This window comes from Oncorhynchus keta, chromosome 12 (assembly GCF_023373465.1).
Source record: "Oncorhynchus keta strain PuntledgeMale-10-30-2019 chromosome 12, Oket_V2, whole genome shotgun sequence".
Lineage (NCBI taxonomy): Eukaryota > Metazoa > Chordata > Actinopteri > Salmoniformes > Salmonidae > Oncorhynchus > Oncorhynchus keta.
The window spans coordinates 24,364,635-24,380,821 of NC_068432.1; the positions used below are offsets into that span (position 1 = coordinate 24,364,635).

At 41.3% G+C, this 16,187-nt stretch overlaps 1 long non-coding RNA gene across 1 annotated transcript; it reads left to right on the top strand.

The window, feature by feature from the left end:
• The first annotated feature begins 409 nt into the window (after nt 1-409).
• LOC118371994 (uncharacterized) lies at nt 410-15,437 on the top strand. The gene is made up of 3 exons (XR_008060829.1): nt 410-1,979; nt 14,794-14,861; nt 15,329-15,437. It is a non-coding gene; the product is annotated as an uncharacterized LOC118371994 (long non-coding RNA).
• Nucleotides 15,438-16,187: the final 750 nt, after the last annotated feature.

Genomic DNA, 16,187 nt, shown 5'->3' on the forward strand with positions numbered 1-16,187 from the left:
GGATCAGGAAGTGTGTGGGTGGGTAGCTGGATCAGGAAGTGTATGGGTGGGTAGCTGGATCAGGAAGTCTGTGGGTGGGTAGCTGGATCAGGAAGTGTGTGGGTGGGTAGCTGGATCAGGAAGTGTATGGGTGGGTAGCTGGATCAGGAAGTCTGTGGGTGGGTAGCTGGATCAGGAAGTGTATGGGTGGGTAGCTGGATCAGGAAGTGTGTGGGTGGGTAGCTGGATCAGGAAGTGTATGGGTGGGTAGCTGGATCAGGAAGTCTGTGGGTGGGTTGCTGGATCAGGAAGTGTATGGGTGGGTAGCTGGATCAGGAAGTGTGTGGGTGGGTAGCTGGATCAGGAAGTGTATGGGTGGGTAGCTGGATCAGGAAGTCTGTGGGTGGGTAGCTGGATCAGGAAGTGTGTGGGTGGGTAGCTGGATCAGGAAGTGTATGGATGGGTAGCTGGATCAGGAAGTGTATGGATGGGTATGCTGGATCAGGAAGTGTGTGGGTGGGTACTTCCACGGCGCCAGACCAGGCCTGCTGGAGAGACAGGCTGCAAGGCCCACCCCATCTCACCTCAACCGAAAACTACACCACCTGTAGCTTTGTACCAGAGGCTTATCATCATCACCTGTAGTGTGTGTGTTTGTGTGTGTGTGAACTTCATAACACCTCATTAAGAGTTGAGTGCTCTTTAGTGCTGAGGGCTCAGTCAGGTGTATTCTACAACCATCGTTTTAGTTACGCCAGGATAAGTGTGATTTCCCCATTCATTCCTCTTCTATTTTACCAGGAAGACTCCGATTTCAGTACAGACGGCTCATGGTTTGTTTAGCTGGCAAGCCGTGTCCACACCAGAGAGTAATTATGCGGTAAGGGCACAGTGGTGTGTCCACTTTAAAAAAAATACGCTGCAGGTGGCAGAAGGTTGGCACACATAAAACACACACACAGTAGTACAGTGAATGAAACAGCTGCCCTGGAGATTAGGGCATGTCTGAATTATGGGTAAACTGGCAGGTTTCATCAACGACTGCTGTGTTGACATGGAACAAGATGTCCAGATTAAGTACCCCCTCACCACTCCTTCTCCCCATCCTCTCTCTCCGACACCCCAACCGTCCTTCCCCTCCCACACCCTACCCCTCCCTCTCCCCCTCACCCCAAAACGCCCCCCCCCCCTCCTCCCTCCTCTCCTCCTCACCCACCTCACACCATAACTTCTTTCCTCGCCTCCATCAACCCAAAACTTCCCTCCCTCCTCCCCTTCTTCCTCACCTCAACCCAAAACATCCCTCCTCTCCTCCCTCCTCTCCTCCTCACCCAATAACCTCTCTCCTCCCCTCCATCAACCCAAAACTTCCCTCCATCCTCCCCTCCTTCACCACCTCACCCCAAAACTTCCCTCCTCACCTATCTCCCTCCTCACCTCCCTCACCCCACCACTTCTAACAGGTTTTTCTGTGCCTGGAAACATTACCATAATGAGCTATGAGCCATTCCAAAGCACTCAGCTTCTCTGAAGGTTTTTCATTGTATTAATTAAGTCTATTGCTCTGCGCTCGCTCCCTCATCCCCATGTTCCTGGAGGTATGAACCCACTGAACCTACCTGGGATGAGGATTTGTTTCACTCCAATCTCTTCCGTTTTTTCTTCATAATCCAGAAATCACAGAGTGATGCCAGCTTATAACTGAAAGCCTGTGAAAAACAGTGGAATTTTGTAAGAGATTTTTTAAATCATGTGAGATTTACTGCCAGTGTTGTAGGTGTATGTGTTGTACATGGTGTAATGTTGCTGTTCCTTTCTCACGTATGGCCTTTTCTCGTGTGTGTGCGTGCGTGCATGCATGCGTGTACGTGTGTGCACAAGTGTGTGTGTGCGCACTGCCATCAGAGAGCTGCTCCCTTACTTCATGGCGTAGACAGCAGACCCTGGTGATAAAGACTATGACAAGTTTTAAGTTGCTGGAGCAGGCCGAGACTCCACAGGTAACCTCTCATCCTTATTCCAACCTCAATCTGTATTTGTTGTCTTCCCTCGGTCTTTCCCTCTTAACACATGACGTTATCTTTCTGCTCTTCTCTTTCCCTTTCTGTCTTCTCTGACATAGACCGCAAAGGTGGCACACATCCTGTCTGTCTGTCTGTCTGTCTGTCTGTCTGTCTGTCTGTCTGTCTGTCTGTCTGTCTGTCTGTCTGTCTGTCTGTCTGTCTGTCTGTCTGTCTCTCTCTCTCTGTCTGTGCTCTCTCTTCTTCTCCCTCTTTCTCTTCTCGCTGCTCATGCTGTACCTGTTTTGGCACTACTGTCCTCCAGGTCTCACTCTGTTTCTTCTGCCTTCTCTCGTCAGTTTGTATCAACCTTTGTGCAACTTTGGTAAAACCTAAACGTTCAGAGTGTAAAAAAAAAGCACATTTTTTGTCCATTAAAATAACAGAAATGTATCATAAATACAGTGTAGACGTTGTTAATGTTGTAAATGACTATTGTAGCTGGAAACGGCTGATTTTTAATGGAATATAGGAATACAGAGGCCATCATCAGCAACCATCACTCCTGTGTTCCAATGGCACGTTGTGTTAGCTAATCCAAATGGATTATTTTAAAAGGCTAATTGATCATTAGAAAAACCTTTTGCAATTATGTTAGCACAGCTGAAAACTGGTGTACTGATTAAAGAAGTAATAAAACTAGACTAGTTGAGAATCTGAAGCGTCAGCATTTGTGGGTTCGATTACAGGCTCAAAATGGCCAGAAACAAAGAACTTTCTTCTGAAACTCGTCAGTCTATTTTTGTTCTGAAAAATGAAGGCCATTCCACGTGAGAAATTGCCAAGAAACTGAAGATCTTGTACAAAACTGTACTACTCCCTTCACAGAACAGCGCAAACTGTCTCTAACCAGAATAGAAAGAGGAGTGGGAAGCCCCAGTGCACAACTGAGCAAGAGGACAAGTATATTAGGTTCTAGTTTGAGAAACAGACTCCTCACAAGTCCTCAACCGGCAGCTTCATTAATAGTACCCGCAAAACACCAGTCTCAATGCCAACAGTGAAGAGGCGACTCCGGGATGCTGCCATATCTCAGACTGGCCAATGAAAAGAAAAGATTAAGATGGGCAAAAGAACACAGACACTGGACAGAGGAACTGTACCTAGAAGGCCAGTATCCCAGAGTCGCCTCTTCACTGTTGACATTGAGACTGGTGTCAATTGCTTTGTGCCTCCCTAATCTTAACCTGTCTTCTCTGAGTGCATCTGCTTTCCAACACAATACATATCAAACAGACAAGGTTGGTTTATACTTTGGCTATCGACATGTCTGTAGATAGTTGTCGCAGTGACATCACAAACATTCTATTGCTATCGCTATGAAAAAGTATAAACACAAAAATGACAGGCTGTACGACACCAGCAGACTGGTGGTCCAAAATTGCGTAGCTGGTGTATTTCAACCCCAATAAACCCATCCGTTTAAAAATGAGTTTAGCTAGCTAGCTAACATTAGCTGTATAGCCAGTTCAAATGATCATATCATAACTGACAACGTCTTAACTTTAGCACATTTATATTCATTTTTACAGAAAATAAGCTCACATCAAGATAATTATTTACAAGTTAATGGCGTGCTAATTACAGAAAATAGCTTACGGTTGTGATGAAATAAAAGTAGGGCATTCTACTGGATCATTTTAGAACTTTGACACTGTCTTGTTGCTGGCTCAGTCAGGTAATCATGACAACTGATGCAGCGACATGGTCAAAGTTGAACTTTTTTCATCTGTCTGCGACAAGGAAACCAACATTCGTAGAGGCGGTCTACAGACATTCCACTGGAGTATAAATGAAATGTTGTTTTGACCAGTGACACTTGTCAAATTCTAATTGTCTTCAGACATGTCGATAGACAAAGTATAAACCAGCCTTTAGGCCAACTCTTACCCTACTAGGTCCGGAGCCTGTTTGTTTTCTGTTCTACCTGATAATCAATTGCACACACTTGGTGTCCCAGGTCTAAATCAGTCTCTGATTAGAAGGGAACAATGAAAAAATGCAGTGGAACTGGCTTACTGGTCCAGATTTGAGTTTGAGGTCTTTAGGCAGTTATTGTCGTAAGGCAAACGGTTTGGAGAAGCCGGTGCCAAAAAAAGGACCCTGTTCTCCTTTACGTACTGGTATTGACCTAACCTAATGAGTCTTTCTTTGGTCTCAATAGATTTCTATAGACTCACACTCAGGGCCCGGGCTGGCAAAACTGTACATTGATTACTTTGTGCCAATACGTTCATTGACGTGGATTCGATGTGTTTTAATCCGGTGGATCAGCAGGGTGTAACAAACACTGATGGAACTGATAGTGGGTGAGTGCTCCCTGGCACAGGAGTGATGATGGGTGTACATACTGTCATGTTTAGTTTATTACTAATACCATGGGCATCTGCAGAGTTTGGCACATACTGCAGCCTCCCTTGGCCCTCAGACCACGTCGTGTGAGTCTGGAGTCTGAAATCATCCAACACCGATAAGTCCCACTCGGATCTCTACCAGAACGAACCAACGAAGTGGAAGAGAGAAGGAGCGGGACAGGAGAGGAAAAGAGAGGGAATGTGTGACGTCTCATCGTGGAGAGCCACCATGCGTCCATTGATGCATTAATCTTCGTCGCTTTGATTTGCTCTTGTCGTTTCTTCTGAATTTTCTCCGCCGTAGGGTTGACGTGTCCGAGGTATCAGGGAAAGCTTGTTGGTTGTTTGTTTCGCATCCCCTGAGAGAAGGGTTAAACACATGTCACCAACCACAGGGCTGCTGCCTCAGGGCTGCTGCCTCAGGGCTGCTGGGTCTGAATTAGTGTTCTGAGGCTCTACCACTCTCTCTCCCTCTCTCACTTTGTCTCCGTCACACATTCTCTATTTCCGTTGATATCCCTCCCTTTCTCTCTCTCCCTCTCTGTTTCTGTCTCTTTCTTCTGATATCTTTCACTTGGTGTGTGTTGGGGGACCGCATCAGGCAGCAGGTTCCTTACACCACGGAGGAGCTGCAGGAGTCGGAAGCCTTTCTTTCCTGTCTTTCCTCTCCATCTATCACCTACAACGGGGGGAGGCTGCATTCTTTCACTGGCCGAGAGCGAGAGACGATGCTTATTGCATCACATGCTCATTATGCTATACATTTTTATAGAGAAGACATCACGGTGATTATCGACATCTCGCTTTGGTGGATTTATATTGCATCATTATTTTAACCAAGGTTAGAATAGCGATTATAGAAAACCAAGAGGTGATTGAATGGCAACATGGGAGAGAAAGTGTGTGATCAGATGTGTTAAGTTTGTATGTTTGTGGAGAGTAGATGGTTAAACAGTGATGATTTATGAGTGCGACGTATCTTTGGGCTCCACAACAGGTTGGAGATGCTGACTCTCTCCTCTCTTACTCTGAGGTCATAGGGGTGTCATTGTGCCAGGAGCTTGACTTAAACCCAGTTGCATTTCTCAGAACGTGCACATGCCAACTTCCTGCCACAAGCAAGCTCACTTGAGTGACGGCAAAAGAACATGGTTTTCCCCCCTTCAAGATGGCTATTCAAGAATGATGAAGTCATGACTTTACTAAGCATGTCCAGACGTTGATGTCAGCATTCATCAAAAAAACAAATCATACAAAAATGGAACATTTGGATGATACTTATTTTCTAAAAACTAATCCTGGAATCCTCATCCCCAAAGTTTTTTTAAATATGTATTTCCATTCTATAATTAAAGGTAGCCTGGTGATTCAGTGGTTTCCCTGAAGTGTTTTGTGTTTTTAAGTGTTTGGCCGGCATGGAAGGGGTTTACCAGCGCTGTGAATTCTTGATTGCCAACTCCCAGGATCGTATCTCCTGTGAATAAGAGCCATCTGCGCTGGGCTGGGCTTGTACCACCCCCCCCCCCCCCCCCTCTCTCTCCTTGGCCTACTACACTCCACTCAAAGGCTCTCTGTGCTGTGGTTTGTCCAGACCCATCACGTGACTTCTCTGAAAGTGCCCCCTCCCTCCTCCTCACCCTTTATTTCCAGTAAACTGTTTGAAAGGAGGGGGTGAGTCAGAGTAAAACCAGCTTCCCTTCAACCACAGCTTGTTAAAGAATTTGTCAACGTGGACTCGGGCCGTTTTTTTTTTGTTGATAGATTTGAATTTTGTAGGGACTATGGGGCTGGGATTGGGTTGGGTTGCGTCAGAAGCCTTAATCACTCTGCTGCGTGCGTGCGCGTGTGTGTGTGTGTTTGAAAGAAAGAGAGGGAACAGGCTTGTGAGCAGTTAATAAGATGAACTTTAGCCATCTCTCTGTCGGGGCTCGCCTCGCTCCGCTCTGGAGATGTGTGTCGTCCTCTCTCTGTGTGAAAGAGTTTCATTCAGAAAAAAAGAGAGCGAAAGAAAGAGAGAGAGAGAAACTGTGTGTGGGTGTTGACTTGTGTATAGGCTATGCATCGAGTTTTCCTTAACTGACACTTTCCAGATGCAGATTGCATTGTCGTCTGCCTATTTTTGAACTCCTTACCCCAGCCTTTCCCAAATTCAGTCCCGGGGACCCCAAGGGGAGCACGTTTTGGTTTTTGCCCTAGCACTACACACCTGATTCAAGCTTGATGATTAGTTGATTATTTGAATCAGCTGTGTAGTGCTAGGGCAAAAACCAAAATGTGCCCCCCTTGGCTCCCTAGGACCATGTTTGGGAAACTCTGCCTTAGCCTCATCACGTCTATACCCACATGTTTTCAAACCTTTGAGGTCATCATAAGGAACACATTTGTATTCTGGAGTACGTATTTGCATCAGTACAATGAGTCATGCATATATTGTATAAATTGATATCAGGGCAAGTTGTTATCATAAACATGGAGTGGGCTGGTTTGTTTATATAAACAGAGTCCCATAATTTAGAATAGGGGTTGCTATATCATTACATGTGTGGAGGGAAACATTGGACTCTTTTCCTTTTTTCCCACTGGGATGCCTATTTGCGTCAATCTCTCGTCATCTCTCTGGCAACAGTAACCATTGGTATTCAAACTATTGTGTTAAACATAGCGCTCATTGGTCCCCTTTGTGTGGACATTTTCTGTGACAGTAAATAATATAGAATGTGCTCTGATAGTTTAATGTCATTAAAATTCTTAGAACCTAGATTCCATGTAATCATTGTGTTTGACATCATTTCATTACTAAGAAGCCCCTGACAGTCACCCTACCTTGGGAGACCAGCTACTGTACCTTTAGACACCACCCTAAAGAAGGGTATTGTATTTTTGGATACATTTAAAGAGTAAAATAAGAAGGAAACTCCATAGCAGGTAATGGGGCCACTAACTATAATAGCCTTAACATATAAACGGCAGATCAAACATGTGATTTTTACTTCACACTGTAGGCATTATCTTTATGTGGGGGCGTAGTGGTACAGAGTGCTGAGTAAAGAGACGGACAGCAAAAGGCTGGAGCCATGCTCCCATGGTTTTAATGACCCTGCACCCTTGACAAGATCTCCAAAATGTAATTGCTGGTAAGCCCTGCCCTGGGGGACAGCATGTTGTGCGGTGACGGGGATGGGAGAGGCGGGAGGGAGGCAGCCGTGGGTGGAAGCCTGGCCAAGATGGTGATTTTCCATGAGCTGCATACAATACACGTTGTGTGGTGTCTGGATTTCTGAACACTGGTCATGTACAATAGACAATTCTGTGGTCCAGAAGGTACACATACGGGGAGTCCCTCGAGCAAATCGCAATGTCACGTGTATACACACGATATCCCTGCCCACTGGGACCTTCACTTCATTCGATAGAGAGGAAGCCATTTTCCTTTCACTCATTCATACCAGTCAAGTGAGGGGAAATCCAGAATTCTACTGACTTGGTAAACAATACCAATGCAATGTCATCTAATAAATGTGACCCATTTGACTAAGCAGTGCTTGTTTTCCTAACAGTTAATAGTTATTGAAACATAACTCCTCTATTCTACAGTTGTCAGGTGTTTGCGGTCAACAGACGGCCCAGAGTGGTTAAGCTGTAAACATTTACATTTGAGTCCTTTAGCAGACACTCTTATCCAGGGCGACATACAGGAGCATTTGGGGTTAAGTGCCTTGCTCAAGGGCACAGACAGATTTTTCCCCTAGTCGGCATGGAGATTCAAACCAGTGACCTTTCGGTTACTGGCCCAATGCTACCTGCTGCCACATACACATTCCTACCCTCCAGACATCCTGCTCTGTCTCCCAAGAAAAAATAATAAAAATAAAATACGGAATAAAGAATCTGGAACAGAAGACTAGAATTAGAGAAGCAGGTTTATCCTTGTGAAAAGCCCTTGTGATTGTATAAAATCTTAGGGCGAATTTCAAAATGTGAGCCAATCAGAGTGGATGTCAGTTGGCCCCCCCTTCTTTTATTCCCTGTGGGCCGGCTCCTGCTCTTGAAAAAATGCCGCGATTACTCTACTGCTTTGTTGACCATATTTGGCATGCTCATATCTTACTACCCTCCCCCAGTCAAGTTCAACCTCTCAAGTTTAAATGTACTGGTATGTGTGAAACATTTTACCCGTACATTTAGGTTGTGTTATTGTTTAGCTATTGTGAATAAGACATTTTCATCATGCATTGATGTTTCATCAATTTCTTGTAAAACTTGATGATTTGGATGAGGGAATATTGTTCATTCAGGGTGGCACGTCCTATCTGATTTTAGGGCAGTTTAATATAAGTCAAATATATAGCAATTAAACTGATGAAATAAAAAAACATTAACCAGTAGTAATATGGTAATTACAGTCATCTGAACGATGGCAGTTTGAGTTCTGGATCAATTAAGAGTTGACGGTAAGGTTTATGCCTCATATCAGATTTAGCCTGAGAGATGACCTGAGAGAGATGACCTCGTACTAAAAAGTAGTGAATGATTCCAGTCATTCCTCCTAAAAAAAAAAAACATTTAGTTTTAGTTTGATATTTGTACATGCAATACCACCTCATGTACAGATCATACCAGTCAAATAGGAAACCCCATTCTAATAACTGTATGGTTTTCTGGTTGTGGAGCTATCATTTCTGCTACATAACACATTGTTTAGAGAAGTAAAACATGTTCCCAAATATTCCTTCAATTAGACTGAATGTATAACTCATAATTCAAATGTATTTTACATTTTATATCAAAGGAAAAATGTGTTGAGTTTTTAAAGGGATGAAGTATTAAAAATGCAGTAAATAACACCCATATTTGTATCAATTAATATAATACAATATACAACATACAATATTAAATGTTTCAGCCTTGGGACAATCAATATCTACAGAATAGATTTTTAGAGTCCAATTAATAGAAGTCTGTATGTACTTTTAGCAGTAATACATTTATACATATAAATGAGACAGTACCCTCAACATGACAAATTACCCCCAGTGTGTTTTTAGTTTAAAACACTGTCATTTCATTTTTCATTCCCCTTCAATTGATATACCAACCTTACGGCATTAGCATAGTTAAATATCTGTAAAAAAAAAACTAAACAATAATTTAACTAAAACGAAGAAATAAAGTTACATGCATACAATTTGTACTGTTTATCTCTAGTCACATTCTAATAAAATCATCAGAAGTATGACCATATCGTAATCAATCCAGGATAATTCCCCCATCCTTTCTTCACAGTTCCCAGAAATATTTTAAACTACATCAACAAGAGCTTAACCCTCCCCTTCCCAACATAGGTATAATGAGGAAAATCCATGTCATTGCTTTCAAAAGAGCCCTTTGTTGAGTTGTCAGAAAAGATGGGGGAAAAGCAGCAGAATTAGTAAGAATATGTGAGTCCTTGAAATTAGTCTGATCGTCTTCTGACATGATGGTAATGGATTAAAAACTGTCACCAGAGGTAAGAAACAGTTAGGGGATGTAAATATATATAATGTCCCAGTAGAAAAGGTGTTTGGAGGAGTTTGCAGAGGGTGATTGTTCCAATTAGCCAACTGACAGGACAATTGACGGTGTGCACCATTTTTGCAGGGCTTACAAAAGCTTTTTGGTTAACAGAAATATTTATATATACAGGAAATATAATATATTTAGATAATAGTGGGATAGTAGATAACTTGGAAAAGTATTTGAAGTGTGTCACAGTATCGTCTTAAATGAAAAATAAATATGTTACGTTTTTACCACAATTCAATATGTTAATTGTACATTTACTTCATTGACAAAAAAGCTTTATTTAATAGGAATTTAATTGATTAACGAAAAATGTGGTTTATATTATCTGTTCTCTGATGTATTTGTACAGACGAAATGCCAGCTTCCTTCTTTCTTTATATTTATGGTCCATAACACAATATATTAATGAGAAAATATGGTAAAAAAAGACACCGGTTTGTCCTAATCCCACAGTAAATATATTCTCTTTAGTGTGGAAATCTTCTGATATTCCCCATAATCTCACATGTTTTAATGTTCAGTCTCAAATCCCCACCGAACCCATTTTAATATAATGTATGTATAATTTGAAAGATAGAAATGCATCAGAACTCACAAATGATTTACACCACCATGCCGAAGGATATTTCCTTAGAGATGATAAGATATAAACAAAGCCATTTCAAACAAATGCAATTCCTTCAAGACAATAATTGAATTGTTTTTATTGGATCAATTTCATTTGTGTTGATTGTGCAAGTATCGTCTAAGATTGATTTAAGATTTCGTCCAACAATTTGGAAACCTATTACATAATGAAGTTCAGAGAAATTATAGAATAAGAAATGTTTTGGTAGTATTCTTAGTAAATATTACTACCATGTTTTCATCTATGATATATTTCAAATGTGCAGGAGATAATCCTTCTACCTTTAATCACCAGAGATTAGTGAAACGGTTATTGATAGCATATACGGTGCCTTCAGAAAATATTCACATTTGGTTGTGTTACAGCCAGAATTCCAAATGTATTACATTTAGTTTTTGTGTCACTGGCCTACACACAATACCCCATAATGTCAAAATGGAAAAATTATTTTTTACCTTTTTACAAATGAATTAAAAATGAAAAGCCGAAATGTCTTTAGTCAATAGGTATTCAACTGCTTTGTTATGGCAAGCCTAAGTAAGTTCAGGAGTAAACACTTGCTTAACACATTAAGTTGCATGGACTCACTCTGTGCAATAATTTACATGATTTTTGAATGACTAGTGAATTTTAAACACAAAGATACAGGCTTCCTTCCTTACTCAGTTGCCGGAGAGGAAGGAAACTGCTCAGGGATTTCACCATGAGGCAAATGGTGATTTTAAAGTGGAGCTGACAGCATTTTAGCAACATGAAATCATATACAAAATCAGTTCCTATACACCCCCAGGAAGAATATGACACTTAAAACATTTTCTGACAAGAGAGCACTTGGATATGGTCATTTTTGTAGAATGTTTGGGAATTGCGTATACTAAGGCATTTGTGAAAATTATATAGCAATATAGAGTGGGAAACCGGCTGAGCTTTTGGACAATTAATAGACACTGCAGTAAATAAAACCTAATAAAAGCATATGTCTCGTCCAAGACTGGAGTCTACATAGACCGGTGTGCTATAGCCAATCTGCGCTACAGTAGGCCTTTATACAAACAAGCCATTTGCCATTATTCATTTTGAACTGGACTGTGGGTTTACAGACAGTTGCCATTGCGCGACTATAGATCATTAGAACGCATTCGCCAAAAGCCACAAAATACATTTACATTTACATTTAAGTCATTTAGCAGACGCTCTTATCCAGAGCGACTTACAAATTGGTGCATTCACCTTATGACATCCAGTGGAACAGCCACTTTACAATAGTGCATCTAAATCTTTTAAGGGGGTTGAGAAGGATTACTTTATCCTATCCTAGGTATTCCTTAAAGAGGTGGGGTTTCAGGTGTCTCCGGAAGGTGGTGATTGACTCCGCTGTCCTGGCGTCGTGAGGGAGTTTGTTCCACCATTGGGGGGCCAGAGCAGCGAACAGTTTTGACTGGACTGAGCGGGAACTGTACTTCCTCAGTGGTAGGGAGGCGAGCAGGCCAGAGGTGGATGAACGCAGTGCCCTTGTTTGGGTGTAGGGCCTGATCAGAGCCTGGAGGTACTGAGGTGCCGTTCCCCTCACAGCTCCGTAGGCAAGCACCATGGTCTTATACACCTGAATGGAATTCTGAAAATATTTTAAAACCACAGGAGTCCTCTTACATTTGGGAACTTTACAGTCCTATTGATCAAACAACCATGAAAGGGTAGTCTCTCTCTCCCTCAGTTATGCACATCAACAACAGCAAGATCAACAACTAATGCTTGCCAGGCAAGATGAGCTAATATCCAACGAAGGAACATTAGATTAACCCTCTCAAACTTTCTCTGCTAAATTTCACTGATAAACAAGTGTAGCATACTCATCCTTCTGCTGCTTGCCTGCTAATGTATACTTGTCCCAACCAAGCACCCAGGCTAACTGGCTAAGAACACCTTACCATGACCATTTAACTTTAGAGTGTTCCTGGCTATTACTTTTTCTGCCTACGTTTACTGACACTGGCCATATCCAGCGGGTGTTGCACTCATGAATTCCAATCAAATCAAATGTTATTTGTCACATGCGCCGAATACAGTGAAATGCTTACTTTACAAGCCTTAAATCAACAATGCAGTTTTAAGAAAAATACCACAAAAAAAATAATGAAGTAACAAATAATTAAAGAATGACAGTAAAATTGCAGTAGAAAGGCTATATACAGGGGGTACCGGTACAATGTGCGGGGGCACTGGTTAGACGAGGTAATTGAGGTAATATATACATGTGGGTAGAGTTATTAAAGTGACTTATTCATAGATAATAACAGAGAGTAGAAGTGCAAAGGGGGGGCAATGCAAATAGTCTGGGTAGCCATTTAATTAGATGTTCAGTAGTCTTATGTCAGTCAGTGCTAAATACTTCAAACATAGGAGCATTTAACAAAACTTTGTTTGGACTGAACAATATTGAAGAATATTGAGTCCTTGCACTCTTCTATAGAGTTAAGTTGTTTCTTTGCTCTATAATTGTTGTCACTTATCCATATTCCTTTCTGATATTTAATTTATATTATCTCGTTCTCCAGATTACCAATCCAATGTTTGACCTGGCAGAAATAACATGGTTCCCTTTTGGACCTTTTTTTGGAGCAACGCTAATTGGGAAAGCCATAGCCAAAATGCACATGTTCAGTAGTCTTATGGCTTTTGGGTAGAAGCTGTTTAGAAGCCTTTTGGACCTAGACGTGGCGCTCCGGGTACTGTTTGACGTGCGGTAGCAGAGGGAACAGTCTATGACTGGGGTGGCTGGAGTCTTTGACAATTTTTAGGGCCTTCCTCTGACACCGCCTGGTATAGAAGTCCTGGGTGGCAGGAAGCTTACCCCCAGTGATGTACTGGGCCGTACGCACTACACTCTGTAGTGCCTTGTGGTCGGAGGCTGAGCAGTTGCCATACCAGGCAGTGATGCAACCAGTCAGGATGCTCTCGATGGTGCAGCTGTAGAACCTTTTGAGGATCTGGGGACCCATGCCCATGGGGAATAGGTTTTGTCATGCCCTCTTCACGACTGTCTTGTTGTGCTTGGACCATGTTAGTTTGTTGGTGATGTGGACACCAAGGAAATTGAAGCTCTCAACCTGCTCCACTACAGCCCAGTCGATGGGAATGGGGGTGTGCTCGGTCCTTCTTTTCCTGTAGTCCACAATTCTCTCCTCATTCTTATGACTGTCTTGTGATCATTGCTCTTGCTCGTTTGATTGTATTGACATTCCCAGCCTTAGTTACATTCGTTACATTTTTGCAATTTTTGTTATTGTAACTGAAAAAGTGCATCTCGAATAGAGACAGCCAAGAAATGTACTGGTGAATTATATTAATCATGCATTTAACTGCATCCATCTATTCTGCCAGCGATGCCTTATTGTTCGTCATGGAATGTTGAGTCAGATAGAACCTATTTTGTAAACTTCTTATAAAGTTGGTTTTGAAGCATAAACTGGGAATTTCATATTTTTTACCAATGTTATGATTGTATGTTTTTAATGATTGTCAGTTCCATTTTAGTACAGTTAGTTTAATGGCTGTGATAGGATGGATGGATCAACATTGTAGTTACTCCACAAAACAAACTTAGTTGAAAGCGTGAAAGAAGGATGCCTGTACAGAATATATGTTTTTCCAAAACATGCTTTGCAACAAGGCAGCAAAGAAATGCAGCAAAAAATGTGGCAAAGCAATTAGTTTTTTTGTCCTGAATACAAAGTATTATGTTTGGGGCAAATCAAATACATCACATTACTGAATACCACTCTCCAAGACTCACAGCTGTAATCGCTGCCAAAGGAGATCCTAACATGTATTGATATTGATATTAAATATTTATCTAATCAACATATATTAGTGTTTTATTTTTCATGTATTTGTTTATATATATTTTTTTACAAATGTTAGAATTTTTCTTCCACTTTCATATTACAGTGTATTTTGTGTAGATCGTTGACAAAAAATTACAATTAAATGAATTTGAATCCCACTTTGTAACACAACAAAATGTGGAATAAGTCAAGGGGTGTGAATACTTTCTGAAGACCCTGTGTAGCTTTTGATGTAAACTGCTGAACAAAATTGAATCTGCTAATCTGAAAATCATATTTTAATCATTAAAGAGGCATACAATACATTTCTATGTTGTCATGCAAATGAGAATGATCTGTTAAATATTTGCCATTATTCTTTTCAGGACTTACAGTGCAAGTGCAGCAAATGGTTCAGAGGGTTGGATTCTTTGGAATTCTAGTCTGCGCCTCTGTAAGTGAAATCACATATAGAACTCTATTCTATAAAACAAAAAATCATCATCCCTATTAATGTCTGAAAATACAAGAAAGTGACTACAGTCTAAATTCAGACCTTTAAAATAGCATTTCTGTGCATACATTTCTGTGCATAATGAAACTGTCAATTTAAAGTGAACTGCTGATGGCTCAACCCTCAAACCAACAGACCGAACAGATGAATCATTATTATTGTTAATATAAAGCTATCTTTATTCTGGGGATTTTTGTCATTGTATTACTAATCCGTTAAATAGCTCCAGTCAGTGCTAAATACTTCAAACATAGGAGCATTTAACAAAACTTTGTTTGGACTGAACAATATTGAAGAATATTGAGTCCTTGCACTCTTCTATAGTTAAGTTGTTTCTTTGCTCTATAATTGTTGTCACTTATCCATATTCCTTTCTGATATTTAATTTATATTATCTCGTTCTCCAGATTACCAATCCAACGTTTGACCTGGCAGATAGATATAACATGGTTCCCTTTTGGACCTTTTTTTGGAGCAACGCTAATTGGGAAAGCCATAGCCAAAATGCACATTCAGGTGAGTACTGTATACCAGCACATGGCAGAAATGAATGCACAAAATGTCTTGCACACAAATCTCACTTTTCTTATGTATTTTTTTGTAATGACAAAGAGACTACTCAGATCCGTAGTTTGATATAAAATGTTGACAAAGTAAAGTTTTTTTTTAATCAAGACTTTAGTTTGTTTTGAAAATGGATATTTCAGACATGATAGTAAAACTATGTGGAGGATAAGGAGGGATCCTCCTGTTCTGTACTCAGCTAAGAGTGTAAGGAGGCCATTTTGTGCAGTGAAAGCAGGGTCTGTCATCCATTTTGTGAAAGCAGCTGCTGCACTCAGGGATACATACACTACATGACCAAAAGTATATGGACACCTGCTCGTTGAACATCTCATTCCAATATCATGGGCATTAATATGGAGTTGGTTCCCACTTTGCTGCTATAAAGTCCTCCACTCTTCTGGGAAGGCTTTCCACTAGATGTTGGAACATTGCAGCAGGGACTTGCTTCCATTCAGCCACAAGAGCATTAGTGAGGTTGGGCACTGATGTTGGGCGATTAGGCCTGGCTCGCAGCCACCGTTCCAATTCATCCCAAAGGTTTCCGATGGGGTTGAGGTCAGGGCTCTGTGCACCTATCTCAACAAACCATTTCTTTATGGACCTCGCTTTGTGCACGGGGGCACTGTCATGCTGAAACAGGAAAGGGCCTTCCCCAAACTGTTGCCACAAAGTTGGAAGCACATAATCGTCTAGAATGTC